Source organism: Cibotium barometz, chromosome 29 (assembly GCF_041138505.1).
Source record: "Cibotium barometz isolate CiBa-2024 chromosome 29, ASM4113850v1, whole genome shotgun sequence".
Taxonomy (NCBI): Eukaryota; Viridiplantae; Streptophyta; class Polypodiopsida; order Cyatheales; family Cibotiaceae; genus Cibotium; species Cibotium barometz.
Genome location: NC_141074.1, coordinates 12,106,245 through 12,121,247, shown reverse-complemented (window position 1 = coordinate 12,121,247; position 15,003 = coordinate 12,106,245). Strand labels below are relative to the sequence as shown.

The window sequence follows — 15,003 nt, the reverse complement described above, 5'->3', positions numbered from 1 at the left end:
AAAACTGATCCTCAAGTGAAGCAACTGGAGGTGGGCCCCCTATGAGTGTAGAAAACTCTTGTGGGAAGCAAAACGTAACCAAAATACTGTTGTCCAGCAAAAATAACACTCCACCGCCAACAGAAGGCGATGAACATGAAGAAACCGGGAAACCGTGAAAGCTAGGAACAAAACACAGGTATAGATGCTCCAAAATCAGCAAAACGTTGACTGAAATCAGAAATTCAGTATCCTCCCTCAAGTACCAAATTGCCTTCAAAGCCACAATCCAAACAAAACCCCCTCTGCAAGTGATTTGTATCCATTGTCCCCTGGAGAAGAAAACGCAGCACCAACAGAGGGCTGTAAACCTGAAAATTCAGGTCGACCAGTGTCCACACCTCCTATGAGGAAAAAACGCTGAAGAGAAGGTACCTTTGGGTCCAACGGATGAAAAACGCAGCAACTAGGGCTGCAAATCTGAAAACGCAGCGGTAACAGGGGTAGTCGATAGGGCAAATTCTGGAAACGCAGAAGAGATGGGTACCACCAAGCCTCAGATCAGCAAACAGCATCTGAAAACCTGTAGGAGAAGAAAACGCAGCACATATGTGGCTGCTGTCCTGCACAGAACATGCCACCTGCACTACAGGGGAAGATGAATCTGAAAACTGCTATAGAAAACACCTGTAGAAAAAACGCAGCACACAAGGTGCTGCAGCCCTGAAAACAGAGCAGCTGACAGGTGAGGGGGATTCTCAGGGGTCAAACTGGCAGTGGAAGACCACGGGCTATCGTGGAAAAAACGCAGGCATGCGACCAACAGCAACTCTGAGAAGAAAAAACGCAGGAGGGAGAGGAGGGAGCATCTAACACTGTTCTTCACCGGCGCTTTGATACCATGATAGAATGTACAACGGAAGAAGGGAAAGTGGAAACATAGGGGGGACTTCTTCCCCCCGTCCATATTGAACCTCTGCAAAACTTTGCCAATGTATTCCTTCCGAGACAAATACAACACATGCTGATTTCTGTCCCGAAGTATCCGCATACCCAAAATGTGATTTGCATCACCCAAATTCTTCATATCAAAGTTCTGATGCAGCCTCTGCTTCAAGGTATCCATCTCCTTACGAGATTTCCCGGCAATCAACATATCATCAACATACAAGATGAGGATCAATAGACTGCCATCCAAAGCTTTCGTGGTGTATAAGCAGTGATCTATGTCACTTCTCCTGAATTTCTGGGATTTCATGAATGTATCAAATTTATGATACCATTCCCTTGGTGCCTGTTTGAGCCCATAAAGACTCTTTTTCAGCTTGCATACAAGCTTCTCCTTTCCACTCACTGCATAACCCTCTGGCTGTTGCATATATATCTCCCCATGGAGATCACCGTGAAGAAAAGCAGTCTTCACATCCATCTGAATCAAGTCCAGATCATCATGCGCAACCAAAGCTAACACAGCTCTAAGTGTGGTCATTTTGACCACTGGAGAGAAGATCTCCTCAAAGTCCACACCATATTCTTGCTTGAAGCCCTTAGCCACTAACCTGGCTTTGTATCTTGGCTTTGCATCTGGTGCAACTTTGAGCCTGTAAACCCACTTGCATGGCAAAACCTTCTTGCCTGCAGGCAAATGCACCAACTTCCATGTTCCATTTTTGTGCAAAGAATCCATCTCTGACTTCATGGCACACTCCCATAGAGCCTTGTCTGCCCTCTGTAAAGCCTCCTTATAACATGAGGGCTCCCCACAGTCAGTGAGCATCAAGTAGTCAACCCCTGGAACAGCTTTGTATCTTGGCTTTGCATCTGGTGCAACTTTGAGCCTGTAAACCCACTTGCATGGCAAAACCTTCTTGCCTGCAGGCAAATGCACCAACTTCCATGTTCCATTTTTGTGCAGAGAATCCATCTCTGACTTCATGGCACGCTCCCATAGAGCCTTGTCTGCCCTCTGTAAAGCCTCCTTATAACATGAGGGCTCCCCACAGTCAGTGAGCATCAAGTAGTCAACCCCTGGAACAAACCTGTCAGGGGCTCTGGAGGGTCTAGTGGACCTCCGTACCCAATGACCATCATTTGCAGGTTGCTGTCCAGCCTGCATATCACCTATTGGTGGCTCCTGTTCCATGCCATAAGGCTGAAAAATCATGCCCGGTATCTCCTCTAACTGTGGTATATCCAAAGGGATATCTTCTGCCATCTCTGGCTGTCCATTTGGACCATTTTCAGCACCATTTAAGGGCTGGTTTTGCTGCTGTAATGGCTGATTTACAGCCCTTGGTTGTTGTCCATGATGTCCATCATCATCAAAGATGACTCTGCCAGGCTCCTGTTGCCTTGCAGGCTCCTTATACATGCATGTTTCATCAAAAAAGACATCATTGCTGCGTATGATCTTTTTGTTCACGGGATCCCAAAGTCTATACCCCATTCCACCTCTGTCACCATATCCTAGGAATATGCATTTGTGAGACTTAGGATCAAGTTTGGTGCGCATTTCCCTGCGTATGTGCACGTACGCAACGCAACCAAACACTCTCAAACGCTTGTATGACGGAGGCTTCCCTGTCCATACTTCTTCTGGCACTTTCCCACCAAGCCTCGTGTTAGGTGACCTGTTTATAAGATGAACGGCTGTCATAACAGCTTCAGCCCAAAAACCATGAGGTAACGCAGCATATGACAACATAGAACGGACCTTCTCTTGAATGGTCCTGTTCATCCTCTCTGTTGTCCCGTTTTGTGGAGGATCATAAGGAGTAGAGAGCTCCCTCTTGATGCCTTTAGCATCACAAAAGTCCTGAAACTGTTTGGACATATACTCTCCACCATTGTCGGAACGCAAAGCCTTCAGTGTTTTGCCAGTTTGATTTTCAACAAGAGCAACAAACTTCTGAAACACTGAGAATGTATCACTCTTAAAACGAAGAGGATAAACCCACACCTTGCGTGTGGCATCATCAATAAATGACACAAAATATTTTGCCCCTCCCAAAGAAAGCTGAGGCATCTCACATACATCTGTATGCACAAGCTCTAACTGAGCATCTTTCTGTCCAAGAGCTTTCTTGTGGGGGCACTGTAGTTGCCTACCATATATACAATGCTCACAAAACTGAAAACTTGAAAACTTTAGAGAAGGCAAGTAACCCAAACGAGACAATTGCTCCATTCCTTTGACACTCATGTGTCCCAACCGGCTATGCCACATAGAAATTTCCGGCAGCTCGGTTGCATTTACATTAGCATGGTGACAAACACCTGCATGCATGAAGTAAAGAGTGTCCACCTTAGAGCCTCTGGCAACAACCAGTGAGCCCTTACTAATCTTCCACTTTCCACAACCAAATGTGGTAACATAATCAGCATCATCAAGCTGTCCAGTAGAAAGCAGATTCTTCTTGATCTCAGGCACATGCTTGACATCATGGAGCATAAGCTGTGAGCCATCTGAAAACACAAGCCTCACATCACCTCTGCCAAGAATCTTGCATGCATGGTTATCACCCAAATAAACCACTCCTTCATTGCCAGCAGTATACCTGAGAAACAAGTCTCTGCAACCTGTGACATGAAAGGAGGCACCTGAATCAATGATCCATGAGTGCATACCATGACTACCTGTAAGAAGTGAATGGGCATCAAGTGAAGACGTAAATAGGACCTCATCCTCCCTGTCACCTGCATGTGACACATTGATTTCTTCAATTTTGACTCCACTTTTGCCCTTTGGCTTTACATCTTTGGCTTCATCTTTGTCTTTGTCTTTGCCTTTTCCCTTTTCCTTTTGATCATTTTTCCACTTGTAGCATTGCTTTTTAATGTGTCCCTTCTTGCCACAATAATGGCATTCCAAATCCTTTTTGGAGCGAGACTTGCTCCTTCCCCGTTCTTGGCTTTTACCCCTTTGCTGGGATCTCCCACGTGCATTCATTGCATTGGACTTTCCAACAGAGTTGTTTTTCCTGTTCATCTCTTCTTGAAGAAGAGCACCCTCAACATCTGCATATGACAGCATAGCATTCGAATTGCTAGTGGCTGTCCTGAATGTGTCCCAACTCTCTGGCAAAGTGCATAACAGAAAGGTGGCTTTGAACTCATCGTCCATTGCCAACTTTTGATTTATAACTTGGCTGACAATACCATTAAACTCATTTAGATGGGCTGTCATAGACGCCCCTTCCTTCATCTGAAGACCTATGAGTTTCTTCAACCAATACACTTTGCTTGAGGCACTTTGCTGGGCATACAAGTCCTGCAATCTTTGCCACATTCCCCAAGCTGTCTTCTCTTCACGAATGCTGAAAAGTAAAGAGTCTGACACAGACAACATGATAGTAGATCTTGCCAGCTCATCCATATCTTCCCACTCTTCAGCAGTAAGAGAAGCGGGCTTTACACCCCTTTCTTTGATAGGCTTGTGCTGCTTCTTCTGGAGCAACACATTGTAGCACTGGGTTTGCCAAATATCATAGTTATGCGAGCCTTCAAGCTTCTTGATGTGAAGCAATGAAGAGCTCTCACCTGTGGTTGCCATAGCAATATGCAACCTGTAAATACCTGACTCCCTGCAAAATGTGCAAACACTGCACCAAAAGCACACAAAGTGCTCACAGTTGTTCTCCCAAGCTTTATCTCCCACTGCGGAAGCACAAATGCAACTTTTCTCCCACTTTATGTGATGAAATCACCAAAATCTGGTTGCTGCAGATTTAGGACAGCACCTTAAATGTGCTCTGTTCCCCTTCCAAAGTATTGTACAGCAGTACCAAGTGCTCACCAATGATGTACCAAACCTGTACCGGCAAGTACAGCAGCTGAAATTGAACCTTTTCCTCACTCAAATCAGTGTACAGCCATGCCAAAACTTGCACAAAGCTGTGCCAAATCTGTACCAGCAGGTACAGTAGCAATAAATGCTCTCCTGTCTGTCCAAATGAGTGAAAATCAGACTTTTACAGTCCCGAACATTGCATACAACAGTTCCGAACAGAAATTGGGCAAAAGCCCTTTGACTGCAAGCTGATTTCTGAGGATTCAAGGCATAAAAGTCTTGCCTGCTGCTTTGCCGAGCTCAACAAGTATAAAATCTTGAAAAGCCCCTTGATTTAAGATCAATTGCTGATCATACATGGTACATTGACGCACATGAAGGCATCCAAAGTCTTCGCGATGCTTCCCCCTGGCCACATATACATCCAATACATGAAAGCCCCTTGATTTACAGGCACATTGAGTGCTTGTAAGGCATCAACACATTGTCCACAGCTTCAAATGCGATTGCCTGCATGCAAATCAACCAAATCGGCACAAAAGCCCCTTGATTTGCACTGCAATTTGCTGCAATTTTGCCCGAATGTGCGATTTCTCACATCATACAGCATGCATGATTGCTTAATTGCACAATTACATCAAAAGCCCCAAATTTCGACATCCAATTTCTTGCAAATTGATCCTGATTGTGACCAATGTCACCCAATTTTGCCAATTTTGCTCAGAAATTGAGCAATTCGGCACCTGTATCTGCTCAATTGATGACTGTACTTGCTCAATTGCAAATCCCCAAAAAAAAAAGAAGTAGAATACCTTGTAAATTCCGATTTTTTTGTTGTAGGAAAGGGGGGTTTGCTGAATTTGGTGCTGCTGCAGAAATCGTGGAGACAAAATGACAAGCGATTTTTGATTGCAGTGGGGTCGTGATGATGCTGCTGTAGCTGCAGTTCGTGTACGGATGGTTGGCCACCCTGCAGCCGTCTAGCTCTTACTCCCTGATGGAGTGCTCTTTTGCGAGCGAGTAGCAGGGCTGCGGTCTAGCTGAGCAGCAGCGAGTCCATGGAGGCTTACAAGTACCTGGAGGAGCTATGGCGGAAGAAGCAGTCGGATGTGATGCGCTTCCTGCTGCGCGTGCGCTGCTGGGAGTAGAGGCAGCTACCTGGTATTGTTCGCATCACTCGCCCCACCCGCCCTGACAAAGCTCGCCGCCTCGGCTATAAGGCCAAACAGGGTTATGTGGTCTATCGTATCCTGTAGCCGTCTAGCTCTGATGTATTGACGCCCAGCCGACGACCAAAGCCTTCGCCGCCTCCACGCTCAGTTGCCTACGTCCAGCGATAGCGGCCAGCGCTTCTACACGCTTTCTGGTGCGCCACCAGGTCGAATAGTTGAATGGTGCTGCTTTTACGTGTCCGCCTGCTGTGCGCTGGAACTCCACGCTCGTGTATTCGCTTGGTGGCCAGCGGTCGACCAACGCTTCCAGTCGCTCTGATGTTGGTGTGCTGAAGTGCGCCTGCTGGGCAGCGTGGCTGCTGCCTGCTGGGCAGCGTAGGCTACCTGCTGCGCTGCCTGCGCTTGTATCTGGTCGCTTCTGGCCTCTTCACACACAGGCTGCGCCCAACACACGAGAACCAGCACTCACAGGCGACCAACCCCTGCTATGATGTAACACGCAGATCCATACAGCACACGCAGGTTCTCTGCAGCGACGAAACCCTAGAAAAATAACTAGCTCTGATACCAGTTGAATGGGAGAAGAGGATTAGGGTTTCATGTGGGAGACATACACACAGAGAAGCAAGAGAGAGAGAGAGAGAGTTGTGGGGATAAGTCAACTCATGATATGAGTGTGTGACTCCCCTATCACACATGTATATTGCACTAGTACACATAGTGCACTTAGTACATTAAAAGTACTAAGTGTACTATGTACTATAACTTATGGGCTTGTACACACATCCATTTCCAAGAGGAATTTTCTGACCACTATCTTTCCTTTTTTTCTCATAGAATGGAACACAATTTGCTCTGGCTCTTCCACCCCTAGTGGATCCTTCAATACAGGCTCCTTTGGGGGTAACCCTGTACATGGTTTCCATAAATTGTCATGGAAGGCATTATATATCCTTTAGTGATCTGAACGGTCCAACCGATAGCATACACTATTGATCTTCTTGGTAACCTGAAAACATAGTTGTTTCTCGTACCATAAGGTTCGTACGGTACGGTACTGTATGATATCATACGGTACGAACCTCCCCCCCCCTTGAGAAAAAAATTCCAAATGCTATTTTTTTTTATAGAAATCTTGCTTAACAAAGATCCCAAATGCCTGCAATACTTCGCAACTTTCGTGTCCACTCAGTATTCCATATGGGGTTGTTGAGAGACCTAAAAAATCTGGCAAGGTAGACTGGTAGTGTACACTTGATGGGTAGGATGAGAGAATCTTGCTACATCACTTGGAGATCCCTGGTATAGGTAGGCTAGGCAGTCAGATTCTCAAGTTATGTACGAGGGAGAAGATTTGGACATGGCCATTTTGATCTAGAGAGGAGTCCCTAAACCTATCATCCTAGATGCACTACTCGTATTTGTGCAAGGATGGTCCCTTAGTACTAAATGCTACACTGGGAGACCTTTGGTATTGCATTTCCCATGCAGGTTCTTTTTTGCAGACAATTGGGAGAGACACATCTCCATGTTCTGGTTCCTCAAGCATTGTAGACTCCTCCCTCCCCAACCTTCCTTCACATTCAAGCTTGAAGCTCCATAGTTTGTAAGTGTAAAAAAAACTAAACGTATTTTATCGTACGGTATCCGAAAATTTTATATTGTACCAAAAATTCCCGTACAATATCGTATCATACGGTATTGTATTTTCGTACTGTGACAACTATGCCTGAAAAGGTTCATATACTATCATTCTTTGACTTTGGAAATCCAAAGATGAAAATCCATAGCAATGTTCTCCCATAGAACATTCAATGGGTGCAATAATCCTGTTGCTTTTGTCGATCAAACTTGACCTTCTGACAAACCAAACATTCTAGAACATATAGCTCAATGTCCTTTCTGCTAGGCCAATAGAAGTAGCTTCTCCCAAACTAGTTGGTCACTTTTGGCCTCAAAATCATATAAGCGGGTTTGCATTATAAGAAAACCCTTTTTGATGACATAAAAAGTCACCAAATCTTCATTCTGCAATCTATTCCAAAATATCTTTTGAAATCCTCCTTGGTAGCATAAGGATCTTTCATCAAAGTGAAAGCCTTATGGTAACCCATAGAAACTGCATTGCTCAGGATCTTTCATCCAAGTGAACTCCAAATCCAAGTCCAAATTCAAGTGAACTCCAACTCCAACTCCAACTCCAACTCCAACTCCAACTCCAACTCCAAGTCCAAGTCCAAGTCCAAGTCCAAGTCCAAGTCCAAATCCAAATCCAAATCCAAGTATGTACACGAAGTATACAATAAATGTGTATGAATGACGAGGGTTTTTGTGATTTAGCTGTAAGCTTGTTGCCCAATCCTGAGATAGAAGCAGCCCATGAAGTCCAACACTCGTAGTATCCAGTCAGCAACCATAAAGTAAGATGTAGAATGACTCATACAACTGTCTTCAATAGATGTGGGACAGGCGGCGGCTGGGGGGCAGCGGCCAGTAGATATCGGTGGTTAGCTTTTGTACCACGGCAGCAGCTACGTGTGTCTTGTGGCGGCCAGGAGTAGATAGCAGCGGCCAAGTTTAGTAGTAGGTGCTGGCGGCTCTTGGACAGTAGCTCAAGATGGCGGAAGGGCTGGCAGCACAGTGATGGCAGCGAAGAGGAGTTGATGACGGCTAGGAGGAGTTGGTGGTGGCCAGGTACAAAAAGTGGCGATTCTGGCGCAGGCTGGCTGGCCGCATAGGCTGACTGGATGGCTGCAGATGGCATGACTGAGGGGCAGCAGGTTCAGGCGGTGGCCAAAGGGCAGGCGGGGGCTGGCACTCTGTAGGCAGCAGCAGCAACAACAAATGCTTGGGGCTTCAGATGGTGCTGGTAAGCGCAACCAGGCAAGGGAGGACTGCCGACTGCAGGAAACGTACTGGTACAGACAGTCCAGCAGGGTGGCACAACTAAAAATAAAGGCAGCGTGGATGATGGTGAAGAACTACCTTCTTCCCACAGCTTTATGATGAAAAGTTCAACCCTTGGTGATGAGCCCCACATCGGATGAGAAGGGAAGGATTATCGCTAGTTTTATACACAAGGGGGGGGGGGGTGTCTTGCTTTTTGTAAAAAGCTACCATGCTTTGCTTTTACTTTTTCACTTTGTTTTCCTCTTTTTATTCTTTTAATAATAAAATATTGCTCAACTTTTGACCATCTTTCCAAAGTTCTTTTATGCTTTGCTTTTTGGCTTCATGGCCTTGCTTTTCTGGCTTCAGGGCATTGCTTTTTGGCCCTGGAGTTGCTTTTTGAAAAAGTGCCTTTTATCTTTTTGGTCCAGCTCAGTCTCCTCTTTCTAATGGCGCCCGTGGCTCACGGTCAACTCAGTTGGACTTTTTGCTTTTTCTTGTTTTTTGACCAAGATTGGTGCTTGTTCTTGAACAAACCTTATGGTCCCTGTCCTCGTGTCTTATTCCATCTGTCTGGTGTCCGGGCAAGGTTTCATCATGTGAAATAGAGCTAGGAGGGCCAAATAGTTACACTCTAACCACATGCGGAAGTGGCAGAAAGCTTTCTTGAGGCTCTGGCGGCATGGCCCTTTTCTCATAGATAGAGGTGGTGATCCCTCTTGGCATTATAGACCACTTGTGTGGTTATTCCCTCTTCCTCCCCCTTGGATGAGATAGCCTTCTCCTCATAGAGCGGCCAGCCAGAGGAGAACTGCATCATTCTCCACCCTTTGATTCTTTGATCTCTGCCCTGTACATGGAGGCGAGTTTGTATCTAGCCTTTGTGGTTGTATTTAGCCCTTCGAGGCTGTTTTTTTGCTAACTAATAGAAGGATCTTTTTCCCGGAAAAAAAAAGAGAGGCAACAAGAGTACATAGTGAATGTGGGACGAGTGAATGTGCAAGTCAACCATGGCACAGTTTTACATCCAATATAATATCCAAGTGCTAAGGGTATGATAAGACGTCCTTCCACATTGGATATCAAAGGGGAAAAATTGAAATTTCAACAAAAACCACATCTCTACTCACGAAAATTCAGCATGTCACTGGATTATAGAGAGGGTATACCTTGCTCTCATTATTGCAGCCTACAAATCTACGTCGTCATCTAGCTTTGTTCGGAGTTGCTCTGGCACATACGCATATGCCAAACACCCAAATGTATGCATATAATCCACTTTTGGCTTCCTATTATACAAAGCGTCAAATGGTGTTATGGTCTTTAAAGCTTTTGTTGGGCACTTGTTCAACAAATGAGTTGCACACATTATGGCTTCCATCCAAAAATCTGTGCTTTCACCATACATCTAGCCATCTTCGTAAGAGACCTGTTCTTTCTCTTACCTACATCATTCTGTTGTGGTGTATAAGGCATATAGTGCATTAGTGTTTAATGCCCTTCACAAGCAAGTAATTCTTGAATGCATTAGACATGTATTTCCCCCATCTTTCTTAGCAGAGTGTTTGTACCTTATATCCAAACATATTTTCAGCCAATGCCATGAAGTGTTGAAAGCATGTAAATACATGTGCTTTTGCTTTCAAAGGATACACCAAGGCAAACCTTGAGTAGTCATCTATGAATTCGACAAAATAAAGATGGCTCCCCATGGATGGTCTCGGCATCGAACCACATATATCACTACGTATGAGCTATATTTTATTTTCAGCTCTAACAGCTCCATCCTTGTGAAATGGTTTGAGGTGCATCTTTCCCAAAATACACGCCTCACATACATGTTATGTTGAAGACTCAAGAGGCGACATATTGTCAACCATATGATTCTTTTGCAAAAGCATCAAACTCCCAAAGTTTACATGTCCAAAACGAGCATGCCATAGCTTTGCATTATGCATAGCAAGAGTGCACACTCACTCTTGCTATGAACTTCCAACCACCATAGCTGCCGCTTTACCATTAACTTAAACACCACTCGTGCCCCGCAGGCTGCTGCTCCTAACGAGGCTGGTGGAATCCCCCCCTTCCGAGGCCGCACCTAGAGAAGTGGCAGTTGGGGGGAGGGGATGGGCAGAGGGGCTGCTGAGGCTGAAGTCCTTGAGCAGGGGGGAGCTCTCGAAGCCGCTGCTCCTGTGGCTTGGGGAGGAGGCCCCTTGCTTGAGCAATGGCAAGGTCGTGCGGGGTGCCGCATCTGGCAATAGATGCAGTGTCCTTGAAGGCCCGAAAATTAAAGCCGTGTGGCCTTCCAGTTGGGAAGTCGCCAAGTGTCACTTCTGTGAGGCCAGGAACACTCAAATGGAGGGGATCCTGATTCCCTATTGCTCTTGCAATGGTTGCAGATAACGTAGGGGAGAATCCAACACCTTACCCAAAGAGTGTCTCAACGCCGGTAGTAGCGTGTGGTACTCTTTGGGAAGGCCAAGGAAGCATACCGTCACTGGGAAGCCAGTTGCTTCCGCCAATGGGTCCAACTCCGTGAGGGAGAAACCATGTTTCCACGGGGCGAAGTAAGTGTGGAGCTCCGCACTGCTAGTAGGCTCTGTGATGGGGTTTTTTCTGCTAAGGTGGAAGAGGAGAACTCCACCCAAATGTGCTCATTGCATAGAATCTAGATATCTGTGATATCACCTGTCCTCTCTTGCCTCCCTTCATCCCTATCTTGTTTAAAACCCCCCTTTTTCTGGCATCCTTCTTTCTCCTCCGCCTCTTCTCCTTTATTTTGCCCCCTCCTCTTCTTGCCATTGCCTCCCTTTTTACTTCCGTTTCCTTTTTCCCACTGTGTCGTCTCAGGTTGTTTTGAGGCCCCCCCTATGGCTCGACCCTCTAGGAGGACTCCGTGGCAGCCACTTTGTCATCCCTGTCTGAGGCCACCCTCAACTGTTCATATCAGAAGCGGAACACCAGCTCTTGGCTTGCAAGACATGGGACTCCCCACATCTTGATCTCCTGTAGTCCTACTGCCTTAGCTGGCCCCCCTTCATGTCATTCATGTTTTATTCATGAAGGCTGGTCAAGTCGAGTGTATGCTCATGCATAGTCAGTCATAAGACATTTCGAGGTTTTTGGAGTGTTGTTTCAAAAAAGTTAATATTTTCTTAAATATTTGAAAAGATTGTAGAAATCATTGGAAAACCGTTTCATGATATAAAAAAATTGGCAAAATTGGGGCAAACTAGCAAAATTATGGAAAATTAACAAAACACAGACAAATTGGGAAAAAACTGGGGCAAACTTGAAACAAATTGGCCAAATTGGGACAAACTGTTGGGAAGAAGAGATTGGAGGGGGGAGAAGAAGAAGGAAACTGCTCACGGTGTAAAAAATCTGCTTGGGCAGAAAACGGGTCCCATGCAAAAGTTTGAAACATTCAATACACACAGAAAACTAGAACCTTTAAAAAAAATAAAAATGGCACCAAATTTGGGTGGAATGCCGTTTTTTAAAGGTTTCAAAATTGTTTCGTAATGTTTGGAAGGTTCATTTCTTTAAAACACTTTTTTTTGTTTATATGTACTGATTTCTCTGCTTTGGTTTTCTTCTTCGGTTTTTTTGTTTTGTTTTTTTTTGTTTTTTTGGTTCCAAGGGCCTTGCAATTTTGAGCAGCTATGGATTTTGAAGGACTGCCAGGCTCCACGTGCTTGAGGTCCCAAATGGTGAGTTCTAACCAGACACCTTTTTCGAGAGAAGCTACTGCAGATTGCAATCCGGGCAGCAACAATCCAGCTGCAATGAATTAAGGCCGATCTTGAACTGAAGTCAAGGCCAAGGACAATGACAACTCTGTGTAGGCACCAGAGAAGGAGTATTTTTACTAGGGCTTCCGGGAAAGAGTTGATCTCAAGTAAGTTTGTATCTTCCTGGAGGCGACTTGATCTGCCCACCTGAAGGATTACAACTTGTGATCACAAAGTGTCCACAATCCCAATGGGGGCTTTTGGGGATTTGATCTCAAGACGTGGATCTTTACAGTTATATGCATCCAAGGTTCGGTGACATGCAGAGTGGCCCATTCTCTCAAGGCATCCATCAACTTGAAATGTAATCCTTTTTTTAATCTTCTGTTGTTCACAAAAGAGCCCATGCAAAGGGAGGCAAGCTGAACAAGATACTGCGACATGAATGGGCATTCCAGTGGCAAATATTGCAAAGGGGTCAAAAGCTAGTGGCTTTTGGAAAGAGAATAATATGACATACAAACACTCATCAACAGGCTCAACCACATGAAGGAGGCTTGAATGGTGTCATGCTTCTTATCATGACAAGTGGATTCAGCGCAAAGAACACTCAGATTTTATATGCTCAGCTCGAGTACTAAAAACATGGCGAAGTTGGCTCGGGAAACAATGATGGTGGACGTTTTGCGTCAAAACAACAAATGCCCTCAACAACATGACAGCAATAAAAACTGGAATGCTGTGGATGGGGCAGGATTGATGTCCGGGATCACCTTTCTTGCAACACAAGACCATGTGATCGCTGTGTAGTAGGTGTTGATTGTGTTGTTACTATAGTCAAGATATCGCCCTCTAGTAATCTATTTCTAACACAAGTTTTCTCTATTTGAAAAAAGTTGTTTTTTTCTAATCTTAATAAATGCAGTTTGTTTGTCAGTTCATAGGTGTTGCCTGAGGCTTTGGTATGTCATTGTGTGGCACATATGTACTTGCAACCTTGCTTGAGCGGGTAATCTGTGCTTGGAATGCTGTATGTGCAACCATGTACATGCAGACATGGTTGGTGTACTTGCAGCCTTGCGTGGGCTTTCAATTTTGAGCAGGTATGATGTTCTTTTTGGGCTGTTTGTGAAACAATGTACAAGCAGCGATTTGGGGCAGCCATGAATGATGTTCTTGCTCCCACATTTGGGCATGCATGGTATACTTGCAGTCTTCATTGAGCACACATGATTTACTTCCAGCCTTGTTTGGGCACATATAATGTACTTATAGCCTTGTGGGATTATCCATATTCTATTTGCAGCTTGTTGCGCAGTGAGGTGTACGATGTACTAGGAGCCATGCTTGGGTTACCATGTTATGTAGACAAGATGTACTTGCAGGCTTGCATTGTGTGGGCAACCAGGCATCCATGTGCTTCCAGCTATGCTTGTGTAGTCAAATTTGGGTAGATAACATGCACTTGCACTCTCGTGGGGGCAGTCATATCATATTTGAAGGGCAAGGCCAGTACTTTGATATAGGTGTGGAGAATATGGTCAGTAGTCTACTAGAAGAAGCACTCCCGTGCAAGAACTGTCCGGACTCCAAGGATCACCGGCACCAGCAAGTTACATCATTTGTTAAAGGCAAGCAACCTATGTCACGGGCTGCTGCACACATGGTACTTTTCTTTTGCCCCGTCATCCTCCCATTTTGTTGATGTCATAGCTTCTCATGACCAGATAGGAACCCATAGCCAGCCTAGTGTAAGAATAGAGAGATTCACATGCTCCCTGGACAATCCACCCCCATACCCCCACCACTAAGTGTGCACCCAACAAAATTGCCCCCACTCCTACCCATACCTAACTGACCCCCCATGTGGTAGCAGTAGTCACTAGGTTACAAGGCAAAGCAAAGGCACTACCTACACTAAAGAAGCACCATTGGAGCTTCCCTCTCCATTAGTAGGGGAAAGCTGGGAGGAGGTACTAAAAGGATGCTAGGTTAAGGTAAGCCCACCACAGTTTTGCAGCCTCAACCCATGCATAAGGGAACACCTCAAGGAATTGATAGACAAATGGGGGGGTGTACCACAGTCTTTGGGGCCAAGACGACCAGCTCCGATTATGGTCTGCTTGACAGCTGCCACCATCACAGATCAAGACTGACATTATTACGCATCAATGGAAGAAGCATCGAAGTGCCATAATAGATGAGGTTCAAGTCTGAATATCTTGCCAGAGACTACTAGAAGAAGGGCAGGATTGAGGATCACCTGCAGACTAGAGGCAGGTGGTACCACTAGGTATAGTGGAAGGAGTATCTACCAAAATTCAAAGGTTATCCTTTGTGGTAGATTTTGTGGTAATAGACATCCCGCACCATGGTACCTACACACTAATCCTAGGTTGACTGGTTAAGAGCAATACATGATTGGGGGAATGACACTATA

The 15,003-nt window shown here is 45.3% G+C and overlaps 1 protein-coding gene across 1 annotated transcript in view; it reads left to right on the top strand.

Moving 5' to 3' along the window:
* The window catches only part of LOC147621850 (uncharacterized), a 124,116-nt gene extending 110,616 nt beyond the window's left edge, over nt 1-13,500 (top strand). The window contains exon 16 of the mRNA XM_086822874.1: nt 12,473-13,500. The gene's annotated coding sequence lies outside the window, so the exon portion shown is untranslated. The remainder of the gene's footprint in view (nt 1-12,472) is intronic.
* The last annotated feature ends 1,503 nt before the right edge of the window (nt 13,501-15,003 follow it).